General features: G+C 43.6%; 1 protein-coding gene across 3 annotated transcripts in view; it reads right to left on the bottom strand.

The window, feature by feature from the left end:
• tafa3b (TAFA chemokine like family member 3b) overlaps window positions 1–13,606 on the bottom strand; it is a 68,439-nt gene that overhangs the window by 29,751 nt on the left and 25,082 nt on the right. The window contains exon 2 of one of the 3 annotated variants that reach the window (XM_048553263.2): window positions 6,168–6,311. The exons of the other annotated variants lie outside the window; for them this stretch is intronic. The gene's annotated coding sequence lies outside the window, so the exon portion shown is untranslated. The remainder of the gene's footprint in view (window positions 1–6,167; window positions 6,312–13,606) is intronic. 3 annotated transcript variants of the gene reach the window in all.

Consider the following 13,606-nt stretch of genomic DNA (forward strand, 5'->3'; position numbering starts at 1 on the left):
GGAATAAAATATTGACTAAGACATCAGGTAGAATATTTTAAAATTAGCACCATGGGATTTTTTTAATGTGCACCTTAGACAACAAATGAAAGCTCAGATAGATTAACATCCTGTCTGAGAGGCTGTGTCTCGAAAAGCCCAGAACTCCTTCAGTGCTGGCATTGACGGAGACCAACACTAGGAAGGAACAGCTATTCGCTTTGTAAGTTTGCACCAAAACTTCCATAAACAAGAACATTGCCTCCTTGAAACAAAAATAGAGAATGAAATCATAAACAGGAAGGAATGATTACAGAGCTGCTTCTAAAAGGCCAACATACTTTCAGCTGATGTATCATAAACAGTTACACTGCTGTAAATGTACGGTTGTTAGTGGCAACGCCTTGCTCAGGCTTTACATTCATTGACTAAAACAGAGACAAGTTCTGCACAAATTGACAAGGGCCTCGTTTGAATTGTAATTGGTCCAATTAGTTTATATAAAACTATGAGTCAGTGTTGAAATACATTGTTAATTACATCACTTAAACCCAGAAAATTCTATGAATACTCAACAGATTTGACAGCTTCTGACAAGAGAGAGAAACAGAAATAACGTTTTGGGGCAGGTGATTGAGCTCCTGCCCTCATTACAACCTTGGTTCAAACATGGTCGATAGAGCTGTACAAGGGCCAACCCTTGAGATCAAGTCCATTTTAACCAAGTGTGATATCGAGGAACTCTAGCACAACAGGAATCTATGGGTATGGGAGTCATATCTGACACATAGGACAATGGCTGTGGTTCTTGGAAGTCAGTCATCTCAGCTCCAGGATATCTCTGCAGGAGTTCCTCAGGGCAGTGTCCTAGGGCCAATCATCTTCAGCTGCTTCATCAATGACCGTCCCTCCATCATAAGGTCAGGAGCAAGGATGTTTGCCAATGATTGCACAATGTTAAGCACCATTCACAATTCCTCAGATACTCAATCAGTCCGTGTTCAAATGCAGCAAGGTCTGGACAATATCCAGGCTTGCACTGACAAATGGCAAGTAACATTCATGCCACCCAAATGCCAGTCAATAACCATCTCCAATAAGAGACGATCTAACCACTAGCATTTCCATTCAATTGTGTTACCATCACTGTATCCCCCCCACTATCAACATCCTGGGGGTTACCATCTACCAGAATTGTCCAGCTGAGAGCTAAGAGGAGATTTGACATCAGTCTATGTAACTATACAGAGTTTTGATAGAGTAAAGACAGAGAAACAGGGGAAGATGGTAGTGACCTGCCTTCTTGACTGGCTGCAATCTTTAACATGCAGGGGACACATACAGTGACCTCCAGCAACAACTGCAACACCTTCCTTTGTGCTTGGTTTGAGAATTCCTCACCCCACACACACACACAACCCCCACACCCACAACCCCCATGGGCTCTGATTGACCCTGGATTCGCTGGGAATTTCCTTGATCGCCCCCCGCGTATAATTCTCAGACTCAATGAAGACCATGCTGTGAGGATGTGAGATATTCAGCCTCACTTCTCTCTCCATGTGTGCTGTTTGTTGAATTTATGCAGCATGTTTATGTTAAACAGAGCCAAGCCATGCAGTAAGTCATCACATAAAATAACATTTCAGCTTTTCCAGGAGATGGGACATTAATATTGGAAATTTCCACTAATTACCTTGTCAGTTGAGTCAAATATTAAAAGTAGCCAAAAAAAATCTGTAATTGAAAAATGTGTCTAATTTTCAGTTCAGTCTTAGTAATTATCTTTAAAATCATTATTTAGTAATCAAAGTTTATGGGTTGCAAACATTATCCAGTCTTAAATCTTCTGGTGATCAAACAGTAAAGCTTTAGCCTATAATTGCTGTGTAGATTTTAACCCTTATGTAGCTCTTGGTTCAACAGTGTGTGTCTATAATTGATGGCTCTCGTGTCATCTGGTGATTTCTGATCTTCAGTGAGCAACACAAGCATCTGGTTAGTGTCAGAAAACCAACCTGGAGCTGCAGGAGGTTTTTTGCTGCATTTAGATCATCCTTGTATAAAATGCTGACATTTCAGGGGCTAACTGCTCCCCGTCTCACTTCCTGAAACACACAGCGTCCACCAACCAGAAGGCCCAAGGCAGTATTTGTATGGCGACCCAAAACCTAGGATGGCCTTCAAGTCACTCAATGTTCTGACGCATGTCACCGTTCCTTCATTGTCACCTGCTTGAAATCTTGAAAGACTCTTCCAACAGGCACTTCCCTCACCAGTTGGACTGCAGGTGCTTAAAACGAAGGTTCAGCACCATCTTCTCAAAGACAGCTAGAGATGGAAAATAAATGGCAGCCTCACCAGAAACACCCTCTTCCCAAAACGGACAATGAAATAACAACTTTTTGCTTCCACTTTTGTTACCTCACCTCAAGGAACCTTTAAGCATGTCAACAGAGAAACCAAACAACAAAGACCCTTCTTTTAGGACAGCTGGGGCTAGATACACAACTGATTGTGCATCTCCTTCACCAGTCAGGCTGCGATATAGTTAATAAAGAGCCCAGAGTCTGAATGAGTGTCAGTTGGAATATCAACTTTTGTAAAATAAGGTTCAGGAAGAAAAGTAGGGAAGGGTAAAAAAATGACTTTTCATATAAAAGAAACAGACAGAATTTGTAATACAAATAATTAGACCCATAGATTCATTAAAGCACAGAAGGAAGTTCTTTAGAACACCCCAATTTGTCCCAATCCTCCGTTTTATCCCTGAGGTCCTGCAACTTTATATCTTTCAAGCCTGTGTTAAATTTTCTTGACAAAGTTTTCATTGTTTCCATTTCTACCACCTTCCAAGACAGCGGGTTCATAGTCATTGCAGGAACAAAAGCAGAAGTTGCTGGAAAAGCTCAGCAGGTCTGGCAGCATCTGTGAAGGATAAAACAGGATTAACGTTTCGGGCACGGTGACCCTCCCTCAGCTACTATCAATTCTGACGAAAGGTCACTGGACCCGAAACGTTAATTCTGTTTTTTCCTTCACAGATGCTACCAGACCTGCTGAGCTCTTCCAGCATCTTCTGCTTTTGTTGCTGATTCACAGCATCTGCAGTTCTTTCAGTTTTTATTTTCATAGTCATTGCTGGTTTGTTATTCACAAATTTATTCAAACATCTTTCTAAAATCTCAAAAACAAATTTAAATTTGTACAGAATGAGATCTCATTCTTGTAAAAGTTCAGCTTTTATTTCCTGTGACCTTATTTGGCAACAATTAAAGCTTCCTGCACTTTCGCAATATCTACGCAGGTACATAGACTGGAACGGTTTCTCATACAGTGAGAAGGTTGTTCTGCATTTTTGACGTCTGAACAAGGATCCAATGTAGTTGATATACTTTCATTACCAGCCAGACAATGAGATCTCGGACTAAGACACCACAATTTTCACATTTAACTGTGGATCACCACTCAGTGGAAATAGCTGTCCGATTTCTGGATGAATAATGGAAGCTGCTGGTGGGCACGGAGGAGGGGATGATTCATAAAGGTGTGTATGGGGCAGTTTACTACAGGGCAGGAATTAGGGTTAAGCTAAGGGGTATACACAACAGGGTGGGGGGTCCACCAGCAAGTGCATTCTGAAGGTTCAACAGGGATTGCTTTCAGGGAGACCAGTTTGTAGGAACTTGTCTCCAGCCTCAGAAATCACCAGCACCTCAGTGAAAGGAACAGCAAAGAACAAAGAACAATGCAGCACAGGAACTGGCCCTTCGGCCCTTCAAGCCTGTTGTCCACCCATATTGAAACTGTCTTCGCCTACAGGATCCGTATCCCTCTATTTAGTTCCTGTTCATGATTCTTGGATAGTGCTATTGTGTTGGCTTCCACCACCACTTCCCTCTGGCAGCGCGTTCCAGGCACTAGCCATCCCTTGTGTGAAAAAACTGCTTCGCACATTTCTTTGAACATCCCCTCCTCCCACCCCCACACCTTGAACTCATGTCCCCCAGCAATTGACCCCTCCACCCTGGGAAAAGTGCCTCATACTTTCCACTCTATCCATTCCATTCACAATCTTATAAACTCCTATCAGGTCTCCTCCTCGACCTCCTGTGTTCCAGTGGAAACAAACCCAGTCTATCCAATGTTCCTTCATAGCTAAAATCTCCCGCACCAGGCCACATCCTGGTAAGCGCTTTCTGTACCATCTCCAAAGTGTCCACATCCTTCTGGTAGTGTGGTTACCAGGACTGTACACAATTGCTCTTTTTGTTGTTCTTTATCACCATACCTAGTGAAAAGAGAAGCTTGTGCTTGTGTCAGTATTATGCTTAGCACTCTCTGTAACATTGACAGTCTCCCTGAGCTCCACTCTATTGTCTTGCCTTTTGTCTCCTGGATGAAGGGTTCAAGCAGCTAGGTTGAGTGAGCTATTACAGCTGTAAATACACTGACTTCAGATCTTGAATTTTAATTGACTGCTTTATAGAACAGAATTTCTGCTTTAACGGAAGCAATTTCTGCTTCTGTTAAAACCCATTTTTGCCTTCTCAGGTGAGTGTACAAGGTCCCATGACAATTTTGAAGCAGGGGAGGGGAGTTCAACCCAGTTCTGTCCAATACACATCCCTCAATTAATATTACAGATCCAGGCGATCTCGCACCTCGTTGGTGGTTGTGGGAACTTGCTGTGCGCAATTTGACTGCTGTGTTTTGCGCTGTAGCAATGATGACCACATTTTCAAAATATTTCATTGATGGTAGAGCTTTGGGATATTTCAAGGATGTGAGAAGTGCATTTTAAGGAATTTTCACTACATTTTAAGTTCTTAAAACTGATTCCTTGCCTTTGGAACTGGCCCATTCTTCATCAAACATCTTACAAAGGCCGTTCACAATTCACAGCTTCTCTGTGAAAGAAATCCTGCATTTAAAAATTCATGTCAAGGCTTTCGAGTTAAAAGGCAACCTTTCTATGATATGCTCACGACATTGTTCAAAGACAAAATTATCGAAAAAGAATTTGATATTCATGTAAAATATCCTGCATTATGATTCATCACATCACCAAAGTCTTGCTGTTTCATGTTCAGCCAGCTAAAAACTCAATCTCAGTGAGGCAGAGCAGGGACAGAGCTAATTTGTATTCACTCCTGGGATATGTGCGTCACTAGTTGGGCCAGCATTTATTGCCCATCCCTAGTTGCCCTTGAGAAGGTGTTGGTGAACTGCCTTCTCAAACCCCTGTTGTCCATGTGCTGTAGGCAGACCCACCATGGGAGGGAATTCCAGGATTTTGTCCCAAGGACATTGAAGGAACGGCCATATATTTCCAAGTCAGGATGGCGAGCAGTTTAGAGGGGAACTTGCAGGGGGTGGTGTTCCCTTGTATCTGCTGCCCTTGTCCCTCTAGATGCTTCTGCCCATGGGTTTGGAAAGTGCTGTTTAAGAACCTTCGGTGAATTTCTGCCGCGCATCTTGTAGACAGTACACACTACTGCTACTGAGCATCAGTGGCGGAGGGAGCGAATGTTTGTGGATGTAGCTGCTTTGTCCTGGATGGTGTCAAGCTTGTTTACACAAGCATCATCTCTATAAAGGGCTGAGATTTCATTGTGATCTAATTTGCTCTTCAGGAAGAACAAAGAGCATAGGTTTGATGCATTTTGAAAAAGAAGAAAATGCAAGGTGAGAAAATATATTAGATGTATTAATTTGTGTAATATATTAGAACAGCATGCTGATTAATAGACATGTGGACTCTGATTGTAAGACGTGTTGCTGTAGAGAAAACACCAGTTAGATGACAATTGACAGTTAACTGATAGCAATATGGTCTGTGATAGCCCTAAAGGTCATGAAAATGGCAACTACTGAACTGTTCTTGCTGTACAACAAGATAGACCAAATAGTTTCTGTAAGCATTTGATTATTTACATGTAAATTAGCCATAACATTTCCAATGTGCTTGCACTTTAAAACTACTTAATTGACTTTAAAGACTTTAGGACGTCCTGAGGTCTTAAAAGGTACGGTACAAATGTAATTTATTTCCATGGCTTATACTAATACCAGAATCGGTCAGATTTATGGACTACTCCCATACCGACATTACTAACCTCTACATTCTGTTTAATGTTAGCCAGATTTTAAAAAGTTAGTAAGCATTTAGTTGGCTCCTGACTCACCGTCTGAATACCTCGGTCTTGCAAATTGAAAATGACCTAAAAGATGCCCATTACTTCTGTTATCACACAAAACCAACAGCTTTGAAGAATGTCTTCTGTGAGTTTGCGTAGAGTTGGTAACTTCCCAGGATTGTCCTCAAGCATCTAAGAATTAAAGATTCATCTCCCAGTCAATAATGTGAGAAAAGATCCAAGAGAAAAGTAACAGATTCATTCTCAATAAAATCTACTTTGTTTCTTAGTTTTTCTAAAATGAGACTCAAAGCCGAATGAACAACCTGACAAAACTCAGAACATGGGGTCCAATACAATGGGTTTCTGCAATTGGACAACATCTGGTAAATAATCCAGACTGTGATAAGAATTACATGAGAAGACAATTTAAGACTATCAGTCAAATTGCAGTGTGTGCATATATTTGCATATATATATTGCAGGCTGAATATAACCACATATAGGACCTTGCTCTTTATAGGCTAAAGGAGTTTGTAAACATTGAACCCTGGGAGGATATTCAGACTTCAAATCCCTCTTTCCCCATGGCAACATGTGGACTAGTAAGAACCTATCTGATTGGTCTACAGTTAATAAGTTAGCTATAATTAACAGTTAACAATTCCTGCTGCCTCTCTATGCCAACCAATCAGCATTGTCTTCTCATGCTGTATAAATTGGTGTTCCTTTTCAAAACTTGGTTTCCTGGTTTCAATTCCAATGAGTGCAAGATGAAAAGCTTTCACTGACAGTCTCCTTTTAGCAATGTGTACATTGTATGCGACCAGGCTATATTTTTTTAACATTCTTCTTTATTCTAAAAATATTGGAATTTTGCAAAGGCCATTTAAATGATGGAGGGGATGTCGAAAGCAGGAAGTCTCCAGGATAAATCCATAAAGAGTTAACAACCTGGCCATGGCCTGAGGCTGTAAGTTAGTTGAAACAAACAAACAGATGATGGGCCAGGAGCAATCATTGTTTAGGATTCTGGTGCCAGAAGCTGCTACCAATTACCCAAGACAACAAAATGTGAGGCTGGATGAACACAACAGGCCAAGCAGCATCTCAGGAGCACAAAAGCTGACGTTTCGGGCCTAGACCCTTCATCGGAGAGGGGGATGGGGTGAGGGTTCTGGAATAAATAGGGGGAGAGGGGGAGGCGGACCGAAGATGGACAAGAGAGTTGCAATGGGAGAGAGATTCCCTGAGGTTGGTCCGGAGGGAGGAGGGTAACTTCTTCAGGTTAGGCATCCCTGGAAGAGGCTTCGCAGTGAGGTTAAAATAGTATCAGAGATAATGGGAACTGCAGATGCTGGAGAATCCAAGACAACAAAATGTGAGAAGTTACCCTCAATTATCAGGAAATACTGATCAGTCTGGGGCTCTTTTCTTAACAATGTAGAAAGGTTGAAGGTATCCTGAAAAAAGTCTTTGAAAATTGTGAATATATTCAATTGGGTGGACAAAAGGAGTATATTTGATTGTAGATGAGAACAGAACAAAGGATCATAAATATCAGATAGTCAGCAATGATCCAATAGGAAACTCGGGAGAAAATTCTTACTCAGAGTTTGGAATCCAGTCCCTCAGGGAGTAGTCAAGGTGAACAGTGTAGTGGAAAGGGGTTAATCATCGTTATACTCATTTTTTAGAGAACATCGTCAGTAATGTGAGATGATGTCAGATCACATGCTGTTGGAACCTGTGAGGAAAAGATTCTGATATTGGCCTGTTGCAAACCACTACACAGACTGTGTAAATATCCATAAATGTTTATCGGTTCATAACAGCATGGTAATGGACCCTAGTGGTGCAGTGGCAGTGTCCCTACCTTTGGGCCAGGAGGCCAGAGCCCAAGTCCCACCTGTTCCAGAGGTGTATGAAAGTATCTGTAACAACATTGTTGACGGCTATTTCCAACCAAAGACATACAGAGCCTAGCAATGGTATTAATGCCAAGAGTACAATACAATGAAAGGCAAATTAGGTAAGGGAGATAGGAATAGCAAATGGTGATAGGCTGGGGGCTAATTAGGGCATGAGAAGGTACACTGGCATGGATCATTTGGGTCCAATGGCCTGCTTCTGCACTGGCTGTTTGGGACATTTTTGAGAAGCAGTGGAGGATTTCTCTCATTGACACCGTGATGATCAAGAGCACAGAATCTCTCCAATCACAGTAACATTGACAATAAATCAAAATGTTGCAGATGCTAGAGATTGGAAATAAAAACAGGAGGTGATGGAGAAACTCAGCAGGTCCAGTAGCATCCACGGAGAGACAGAATGTTTTGAGTCAATGACCCGTCAACAGAATCCCTCCAATCTGGCAAGGAATGGGGGTGGAGAAATAAAGTTAAAGCTCATGGAGATGAGCAGCAGAGTGTTGGGGAGCAGAGATGGGAGGCAGAGACAAATGGCATGAAAGACCATGACTATATTCATTGATATCAATGGATGCAGGCTGCACAACGGTCCATGTGCTGGCTGTTTTGCATACTGCATTCACCTGCACAGAATTGAATGGACAACTTATCTCTGATTTTCTGTGAAGCAATGTTAAAATCCTGAGCGTGGGCATTGACAGAGTTGGTCTGCTTCCATGCTGGTAATCTGCTTGTATTACCAGATGTTTTAAACTTAACTCAAATGCTCCAAATCTGCTTTTGGAACTCAGGCTCTGCATCACGTACCCAGTAACAAAACAGCGACACTATCATCACTGACTCAGAAAACTGAAAATTACTGGTGTCGTCAGGTTTAGTATCTCTTTTATTATGGCTCCCGGAACATTTTGAAGCTTTGACACCTCGTTTTGGGGATGTATTTTATTGCCATTTTAGAACCCACAGTGCGTGAATTGCAGTGTCAATTTTGACATTATTGAGTAAAATCCATCATCATTCCAAACCCACATCCCAACTTTGGCAGTTGTGCAAAGTGTCAGGAGATGTATTGTCAAATAAATCCAGGAAATGGATTCGCACCCGGGAATATCTGACTTATCTCAAACAGACAGTTAGAAGTTGTATTAAACTAAATAAACTCTTACATAAGGCAGGCGTGTCCCAGAAAGTTTCATTTGAGTAAAATTGGTAGATTCTGAAAGTTTTGATAGAAATGACTTGTATTTCCAACGGTCTTTTACAACATCTGGAATTCCCAAAGTGCTCTAAGAACAGCAAAGCACATGAACCAGTAAATGGCTATAAGAAGCAAAACCTGTGAGGCGGCACGGTGGCTCAGTGATTAGCACTGCAGCCTCACAGCGCCAGGGACCCGGTTTCGATTCCAGCCTCGGATGACTGTCTGTGTGGAGTTTGCACATTCTCCCCGTGTCTGCGTGGGTTTCCTCCGGGTGCTCCGATTTCCTCCCACAGTCCAAAGATGTACAGGTTAAGTGGTTTGGCCGTGCTAAATTGCCCGTAGTGTTCAGGGATGTGTGAATTAGGTGGGTTATAGGGGGATGGAGCTGGGTGGGATGCTCTGTGGGTCAGTGTGGACTTGTTGAGCTGAAGGGCCTGTTCCCACATAGTAGGGATGCTATGATCTATTTAATGAACCCAGACAATGTCGTGGGTTTGGTTGACAAGTGTCTAGCGACATCTACACCACACAAATGTCAGGCAATGACCATCTCCAACAAAGGGGGTTCTCGTCATTGTCTCTTGACATCTAATAGCATTACCATCGCTGAATCCTCCACTATCACCTTCCTGGGGGTGGTTTGTGGTGGACGTTTACTATTGATCAGAAGTTGAACTGGTTTCACTGTATAAATACAATGGCTGCAAGAGCAGGTCAGTGACTAGGAATACTGCAGGGAATAATTCATCTCCTGACTCTCCAAAGCCTGACCACCATCTACAAAGCACACATCAGCAATGTAATGGAATACCCTGCTCTGGCCTGGAGGGGTGCACCATGACACCATCGAGAACAAAACAGCCGCTCGATTGTCATCACATACGCCCCCATCAACATTGACTCCTCTCATTACCAATGCTCAATGTCATCAGTGTGTACCATCTACAAGATGGTCTGCATCTCATCAATGCCCCTTCAAAGCACCATTTCAGTAACCTCGACTGCCTAGTACAAGGGCAGTAGTTACATGGAGAACACCGTCATCTACAAGTTCACCTCCAAGCCAGCTGACTAGAAAAATATATTGTACTTCCTTCATTGCTGCTGAGTCAAAATCTTGGAATTCCTTCCGAAAGGGCATTGTGGGTCAACCCACAGCATATGGACTGCAGCGGTTCAGGAAAGGGCAACTAGAGATGGGCAATAAATGCTGGCCAAGTCAGTGATGCCCACACCGCACAAAGTAATTATTATGTCAGCTTGAGATGTCCTCACTGAAACCTCAGTGTTCCAACTCCTGCTGTAACTGTTCACCCAGCACCCCTGTGCTCACTGACTTACACCAGCTCTTGTTTAGAAGTATCTAAACTGTAAAATTCTCGTCCTTGGTTCCAAATGCCTCCACAGACTCTCACTTCACTGTGTCAGCTCCTCCAATTACTACAGTTCTCCAAACTGCCTAATTCTGACCTTTGACGATTTGCAGTGTTGTAGATTTTAATCACTCTGCGTTGCCTAGTGCTGCCTGGGCTTCAGATCTTGAATTCTCCCCCTAAATTTCCCCACTCTCTGTCTCACTCCCCCTTTAAACTGCCTCTGTAGCCATGTTTCTCACTATCCGCCCGAGCATCACCCAGGTTGCTCAATGTTAAATGCTGCTTTACAACATCCCCTTCGAAAAGGACCTTTGAACATTTTGTGATGTTAAGGGAGTGATATAAAATCTGGTTGTTATTGTTCTGCAATAAGGAATGGAGGGAAACAGTTCCTACGGCAGGAGCGTCAGTAATGATGTACATTTCTGTTAATGCAAGACAATAAAGTGTGAAGCTGGATGAACACAGCAGGCCAAGCAGCATCTCAGGAGCTGCTTGGCCTGCTGTGTTCATCCAGCTTCACACTTTGTTATCTTGGGTTCTCCAGCATCTGCAGTTCCCATTATCTCTGATCACAATTTCTGTTAATGCGCTTTGATCTTGAATGCACTGCCTGAAAGCAGTGCGCACGCGTGTGTGTGTGTGTGTGTGTGTGTGTGTGTGTGTGTGTGTGTGTGTGTGTGTGTGTGCGCGCACATGTGCGCATGTGTATGTGAATATGTTTGTGTTGTGTGAATGGGTACACATATGCATGTGTGTTTGCTAGTGTGCATGTACATTTGTGAGTGTGTGAGAACGTGTGTGTGATTGTTGGTGCATGAGTGTGCGCGCAGAGGGGATGAAGGTGTCAGGGTGGTGGCAGAATGGGTCATGGGTCAGAGGGCAGTAGGTTGAAGGTCATTCATTTACCTTATTCGTGGTCAGAGTTTTGCAATGGGAATTCACCAATCAGAGAGGAAGAGAAAGTGTCGGAAAAGTCCAATATCACAAAATCATTGATATGGTGTGAAGAATTGAATAAATCAATATATCAATGTTTTTAGTGATAGAGTTTTTCAGCAAAAAAATAATATGCAGAGCCACAATGCTACCCAGAGTCAGAATTAAGTAGCAAGAGTTCTTCAACATTCAACATGTGTAAAAGAGAGTTCTCATATAAAACTATCAGATCCCCACACAAGATTAGATACAGAGTGAAACTCCCCCATACTGTCCCCATCAAACACTCCCAGGACAGGGACAGCACGGGGTTAGATACAGTGTGAAACTCCCCCATACTGTCCCTATCAAACACTCCCAGGACAGGGACAGCACGGGTTAGATACAGAGTGAAACTCCCCCATACTGTCCCTATCAAACACTCCCAGGACAGGGACAGCACGGGTTAGATACAGAGTGAAACTCCCCCATACTGTCCCTATCAAACACTCCCAGGACAGGGACAGCACAGGTTAGATACAGAGTGAAACTCCCCCATACTGTCCCTATCAAACACTCCCAGGACAGGGACAGCACGGGTTAGATACAGAGTGAAACTCCCCCACACTGTCCCTATCAAACACTCCCAGGACAGGGACAGCACAGGTTAGATACAGAGTGAAACTCCTCCATACTGTCCCCATCAAACACTCCCAGGACAGGGACAGCACGGGTTAGATACAGAGTAAAACTCCCCCATACTGTCCCCATCAAACACTCCCAGGACAGGGACAGCACTGTTTAGATACAGAGTAAAACTCCCCCACACTGTCCCCATCAAACACTCCCAGGACAGGGACAGCACGGGTTAGATACAGAGTAAAACTCCCCCATACTGTCCCTATCAAACACTCCCAGGACAGGGACAGCACGGGTTAGATACAGAGTGAAACTCCCCCATACTGTCCCCATCAAACACTCCCAGGACAGGGACAGCACAGGTTAGATACGGAGTGAAACTCCCCCACACTGTCCCTATCAAACACTCCCAGGACAGGGACAGCACGGGGTTAGATACAGTGAAACTCCTCCATACTGTCCTCATCAAACACTCCCAGGACAGGGACAGCATGGGTTAGATACACAGTGAAACTCCCCCATACTGTCCCTATCAAACACTCCCAGGACAGCGACAGCACGGGTTAGATACAGAGTAAAACTCCCCCACACTGTCCCTATCAAACACTCCCAGGACAGGGACAGCACGGGTTAGATAAAGAGTAAAACTCCCCCACACTGTCCCCATCAAACACTCCCAGGACAGGGACAGCACGGGTTAGATACAGAGTAAAGCTCCCCCATACTGTCCCTATCAAACACTCCCAGGACAGGGACAGCACGGGTTAGATACAGAGTGAAACTCCCCCACACTGTCCCTATCAAACACTCCCAGGACAGGGACAGCACGGGTTAGATACAGAGTGAAACTCCCCCATACTGTCCCCATCAAACACTCCCAGGACAGGGACAGCACAGGTTAGATACAGAGTGAAACTCCCCCATACTGTCCCCATCAAACACTCCCAGGACAGGGACAGCACGGGTTAGATACAGAGTGAAACTCCTCCATACTGTCCCCATCAAACACTCCCAGGACAGGGACAGCACAGGTTAGATACAGAGTGAAACTTCCCCATACTGTCCCCATCAAACATTGCCAGGACAGGGACAGCTCAAGATTAGATACGGAGTAAAACTCCCTCTAGACATTTTTAATCAATCTGTTGAAAGATGTTATGATCTGTTCCTAAATCTCCACCATACTGTCCCCATCAAACGGTCCCAGGACAGGGACAGCGCGGGATTAGGTACATAGTAAAGCTTACTGGACCCTGACCCCATCAAACACTCCTGGGTCTGTCAGCCTGTTAACTTGGCTTCATCTTTGTTGAATATTTTCCTGGGAGTAGGGATTACTAGCGGCATCAGTGAAGATGCAATTCCCAAGGCTGTTTCTGAACAGAATGTGTGGGGGCGATGAATTAGCAGGTACAGCTTTAA

This window comes from Stegostoma tigrinum, chromosome 21, assembly GCF_030684315.1.
Source record: "Stegostoma tigrinum isolate sSteTig4 chromosome 21, sSteTig4.hap1, whole genome shotgun sequence".
Lineage (NCBI taxonomy): Eukaryota > Metazoa > Chordata > Chondrichthyes > Orectolobiformes > Stegostomatidae > Stegostoma > Stegostoma tigrinum.